The sequence below is a fragment of the Gossypium arboreum genome, chromosome 6, assembly GCF_025698485.1.
Source record: "Gossypium arboreum isolate Shixiya-1 chromosome 6, ASM2569848v2, whole genome shotgun sequence".
Taxonomy (NCBI): domain Eukaryota; kingdom Viridiplantae; phylum Streptophyta; class Magnoliopsida; order Malvales; family Malvaceae; genus Gossypium; species Gossypium arboreum.
Genome location: NC_069075.1, coordinates 42,010,391 through 42,015,922, shown reverse-complemented (window position 1 = coordinate 42,015,922; position 5,532 = coordinate 42,010,391). Strand labels below are relative to the sequence as shown.

The 5,532-nt window shown below is 40.5% G+C and overlaps 1 non-coding gene across 1 annotated transcript; it reads left to right on the top strand.

Moving 5' to 3' along the window:
- Positions 1–4,607: 4,607 nt before the first annotated feature.
- Positions 4,608–4,714, top strand: LOC128294815 (small nucleolar RNA R71). Its single transcript, XR_008285122.1, has one exon. It is a non-coding gene; the product is annotated as a small nucleolar RNA R71 (small nucleolar RNA).
- The last annotated feature ends 818 nt before the right edge of the window (positions 4,715–5,532 follow it).

Sequence of the window (5,532 nt, the reverse complement as noted above, 5' to 3'; positions counted from 1 at the left end):
GAACTTCAATCTCGAGTTGAACAACAATACTTGCTGACTTGCTTCAAATTCTCGAACCCGGATGTGTTTGTCATGCCATTTCTTGAGTCTCTCTTTGAGTAATTTGGCATTTTCATATGAGAACATTCAGAATTCTTCTAACTCGTTGAGTTGGAACATCCGTCTTTCTTTTGCGAACTTAGGATCTAAGTTGAGTCGTCGAAGAGCCCAGTAATCATTGTGCTCTAACTCCAAAGGTAGATGACATGCTTTACCGAAAACTAGCCTATACGGTGACATCCCTAAAGGTGTCATGTACGCTGTCCTGTAGGCCCATAAAACGTCATCTAGTCTTTTGGACCAGTCTTGTCGGTTCGAGCAAACTACCTTTTCCAATATGCCCTTGATTTCTTTATTTGCCAGTTCAGCTTGTCCATTCGTCTACGGATGGTAAGCCGTTGCAACCTTGTGTTTCACCCCGTGCTTGTCTAGTAACCATTTTAACCACTTGTTCACAAAGTGGGACCCTTCATCACTAATGATGGCTCTCGGGGTTCGAAACCTCGTGAACACGTGTTTCTGCAAAAACTTCATCACAACCCTAGCATCGTTTGTTAGATATGCCTCTACCTCGACCCACTTGGACACATAATCTACTGCGACCAGTATATACTTGTGACCAAAAGACGAAGGAAAGGGCCCAAGAAAATCAATACCCCAAACATCGAATAATTCGACCTCAATGATGTTTGTTCAAGGCATCTCATTTCTGTTGGTGACATTTCTAACTCTTTGACATCAGTCACAACTCTTTACATATGCATATGCATCCTTGAATAGTGTTGGCCAAAAGAATTCGGCTTACAATACTTTGGTTGCAGTATGAGTTCCTCCGAAATGACCCCCACTTGGGGCTGAGTGACAGTGGTATAGAATCTGCGGTATTTCTTCTTCTTCCACGCATCTCCTAATCATCTGATTTGCACACTTTTTAAACAGGTATGGTTCCTCCCAGAAATAGTACTTCACATCGTGAAGAAACTTTCTCCTTTGTTGATATGTCTTATCATACGGCATTAAACCACAAGCTAAAAAGTTAGCAATATCAAGCAAACCAAGGGTATTATGGACATGACTTACCTTGATATATGTTCATTTGGAAATGTTTCTTGAATCGGTACAAGTGGAGAATTCCTTCTTGCGGCTCCAATCGGACAAGTGATCGCTACTTGGTTTTCTACTCCTTTTGATCTTGAATTTCCAAATCGAACTCTTGAAGTAGTAGTACCCATCGGATCAACCTCGTCTTAGCGTCTTTCTTGGGAAGTAAATATTTAATTCTTTGAGTGGTGCATATAGCCGATTACCTTGGTACCTACAAGATAAGATCGAAAATTTTCGAAAGCAAATCGATAGCAAGTAACTCTTTTTTGTTACAGTATAGTTTAAGCGAGCTCTGTCGAGTTCGCTTGCATAGTAGATGGGATGAAAAACTTTGTTCATTCAACGCCCATGATGACTCCTATTGTGAAGTCACTTGCGTCACACATCAATTCAAATGGCAAGTCCCAGTCTGGTGTGACAATTATGGGTGCCGTGACTAATCGATTCTTCAAGTCATTGAAAGCTTTTAAGCATTTTCATTAAATTTGAATATCGTGTCCTTCTCAAATAATTTGCATAAAGGTTTAGCAACTTTGGAGAAGTCCTTAATAAATCTTCGATAGAACCTGGCATGGCCCAAAAAGCTCCTAACACCCTTTATAGATGTTGGAGGTGGGAGTTTCTCAATAACATCTACTTTTGCTCTGTCTACCTCGATCCCATGTCTTGTTATCCGATGCTCTAGAACGATACCTTCTCGTACCATAAAATGACACTTTTCCCAGTTAAGGACTAGGTTTGTCTCTTCACATCACCTAAGTACCTTAGCCAGATTGGCTAAGCAATCATCATACGTATCTCCAAACACTGAAAAGTCATCGATGAAAACTTCCAAAAATTTCTCAACCATGTCAGTGAAAATAGACATCATACATCTTTGAAATGTAGCAGGGGCATTACATAAACCAAATGGCATGCATCTAAATGCAAATGTACCGTACGGGCAGGTGAATGTGGTCTTGTATTGATCTTCTGGTGCTACCGTGATTTGGTTGTACCCTGAGTATCCATCGAGAAAATAGTAGTAATCTCGCCCCGCGAGTCTATCCAGCATCTGGTCTAAGAACGGTAAAGGGAAGTGATCCTTCCTAGTTGCCTTGTTTAGCTTCCGGTAATCGATGCAGATTCTCCATCCCGTAACTGTTCTAGTCGGTATCAACTCGTTATTCTTGTTCTCTATGACCGTGATACCTCCTTTCTTTGGTACGCACTGGATCGAACATACCCATGAATTGTCTAAGATGGGGTAAATGATACCCGCATCTAACCACTTGATAATCTCTTTTTTCACTACGTCCTTCATGATGGGGTTCAGCCTTCGTTGTCCATCGATCATCCCTTCTTCACCATCTTTCAGGATGATCTTGTGCATGCATACAGATGGACTAATACCGCGAATATCGGCTATGGTCCATCTGATAGCCTTCTTAAATTGTTTCAGAACTAAGATAAGTTTCTCTTCTTACTCAGTAGTCAACTCTGCTGAAATAATCACAGGTAGAGTAGAAGCATCACCTAAATAAACATATTTTAAATGAGAAGGTAATACCTTGAGTTCTAGTTTAGGTGGCTTATCGATTGACGCTTTCGGCTATGTGTAATCTCTTTCCTCTAAATCCAAAAATTTGAAATGGGATTGTGGATTAAATCCCTTTTGATTAGCTTCTAGCAAAGCTAAGTTTCCATCCTCCTCTTCATCACTTGGAGGGTTTGATGTCTAAATTCTTTCCAGAGGATCCTCAATAGAGTTGAGTTCCTTCTCCACTATTAAATCCTCTAAGTTAGATACTGCAGAACAATCATCTATTGTGTCAGGAAATCACATTGACTTGAAAACGTTAAATGTTACCTGAACATCCTGAACACGCATAGTAAGTTTGCCCTTTTGCACATCAATAAGTGTCTTTTCGGTTGCTAAGAACGGTCTCCCCAGGATAATTGGTACTTCTCTGTCTGCTTCGAAATCTAAAATTACAAAATCGGTAGAAAAGATAAACTTATCTACACGTACCAATACGTCCTCGATTTTTCCTTCTGGATGTGCTAAGGATCGATCTGCTAGCTGAAGTGTAACCGTAGTAGGTCGAACTTCACCTATCCCCAACTTCTTAAATATCGACATAGGCATCAAGTTGATACTTGCGCCCAAGTCACATAGTGCCTTACCACAATAAGTTGCTCCAATGTTGCATGGAATGGTAAAACACCCAGGATCCTTCAGCTTAGGGGGTAATTTGTCTTGAAGATATGCATTACATTCCTTCGTCAAAGCTACAGTCTCAAATTTTCCAATTCTTCTCTTCTTGGACAGAATATCTTTCATGAATTTTACGTAATTTGGCATTTTTTCAAGTGCTTCAACCAACAGGATGTTGATATGAAGTTGCTTAAGTACGTCAAGGAACTTCTTGAATTGGACCTCCTATTTTTGCTTCTGGAGTCTTTGAGGGTAAGGTTGTGGAGGTTTATATACTAGAGTTGGTACTGGTTGATTTGTCTTTGGAGGCAATTCTGCTGCTAACAGAGTGGTTGGCTGATCAGATTTGGCTGGTTCTGAGGTTACCTTTTCAGGTATTGCAGGTTCTGGTTCTAGTGGAATAGGAACTTCAACACTCGGTTGAACTTCTTCCGAATCTTGAGCTTCAATATGCTCCTTTTCAGCTTCAATGATGTTGGGCTCTAACATTTTTCCGCTCCTCAATGTTAGTGCTTTACAATGCTCCTTCCTTGGATTTCTCGAATTTTTCGTATCACTAGGTAAAGCACCTTGTGGAGGGTTCCTAAGTTCAGTAGCAAGCTGGCCCACTTGATTCTCCAAATTCCTTAGAGTGGCGTCATTCTTCGCCATGTATGCCTTCAATAAATTCTCTAAGCTATTGGACGATTCAGCCTGAACTGGTTTCTGAACTTGCTGTGAAAAGCTAGGCGGCTGGGTTGGTCTAGGTTGGGCATAGTTGTTACTGCCTCCAGCCCCTTGGTTACTCTAGGAAAGATTGGGGTGATTTCGCCACGATGGGTTGTAAAAGTTGGATTTCAGCCCTTGCCTTCCTCGGTTCTAGTTCTAATTACCTATGTAGTACATGGATTCTGAGTTTAACAGGCATTCTTCAAACACATGTCCTTCCCCACAATAGACACATGCTATATTCTCATATTGGTTAGGTGGTTGAGCTGCAAAACTGTTAGGCCCATTAGTGGTAAGATTCTTTAACATTGAAGGTATCGAAGATACCTGGGATACAAGTGAAGTGAGAGCGTCCACTTCATGGATTCCAACAACTCGTCTTCCTAACGTTGCTTGATTGGTTGGCCACTGATAATTGTTATTGGCGATCCTTTCGATGATTTCATAAGCCTCATTGTAAGACTTAGATAAGATAGCACCTTTAGTAGAAGCATCTACTACCATCCTTGTGTGAGCGTTGAGACTATTGTAAAATGTCTCAAGTTGGATGCAATACGGAATTCCGTGATGAAGGCACTTTCGTAATAACTCTTTGAATCTTTCTCATGCCTCATACAAGGACTCATCATCCAATTGTTGGAAAGCAGTAATCTCATTTCTCAGCTTAGCAATCTTGCTAGGCGAGAAATACTTCACAAGAAATCTCTCTGCTAACTCTTGCCATGTAGAAATCGAGTTCGGTGGCAGTGAGTTTAACCAGGCTCGAGCTCTGTCCCTCAGCGAGTACGGGAATAGTTTTAATCGTAATGCATCTTTGGGTACTCCGACTAGCTTGAAAGAGTCGCTTACCTCCATAAATAGCCTTAAATGAAGATGAGGATCTTGGTGAGGCATTCCAATCGAATCGCCCTTTATCTCAAGCATCTGGAACATGACTGGCTTCAGATCGAATTGTTGTGCCTCGATCTCAGGTCTTCTAATACCTGGATTAAGGTCATTAAAAACTGGCACGGCATATTGTCATAAAGCTCTATCCCTATCATCAACAACAAGGATAGGATTTTGAGCAAGGTTTGCTCCGTTTCCTTAATTGATATTCTCAAAATTCATCTCTTCGGTCCTTCTCTGGTTCGCTTGTCTTCTTCGTTGGCGAAAGGTTCGTTCTATTTCAGGGTCCACTGGGAGTAAGTCGATAATTCGGTCAATACTCATAAACACCTAAAATAATCAGAGAAGAATTAATTAAGTAAGTAAAATTGAACAGGAAAATAAAAAAACCAAAATGTAAAAATAAATTCACAAATAATGTTTTTTTAAAAAACAGTCCCCAGCAACGGCGCCAAAAACTTGGAACGGTGGAAATGTGCAAGTGTACACAATCGTAACAAGTAATAAAGTGACAAGTAAATGTCGAGTTATCGTACCTACAGGGACTGTAAAAAGCGATATTTATGAAATTAATTAAAACACTTTGGTGAGGTAAA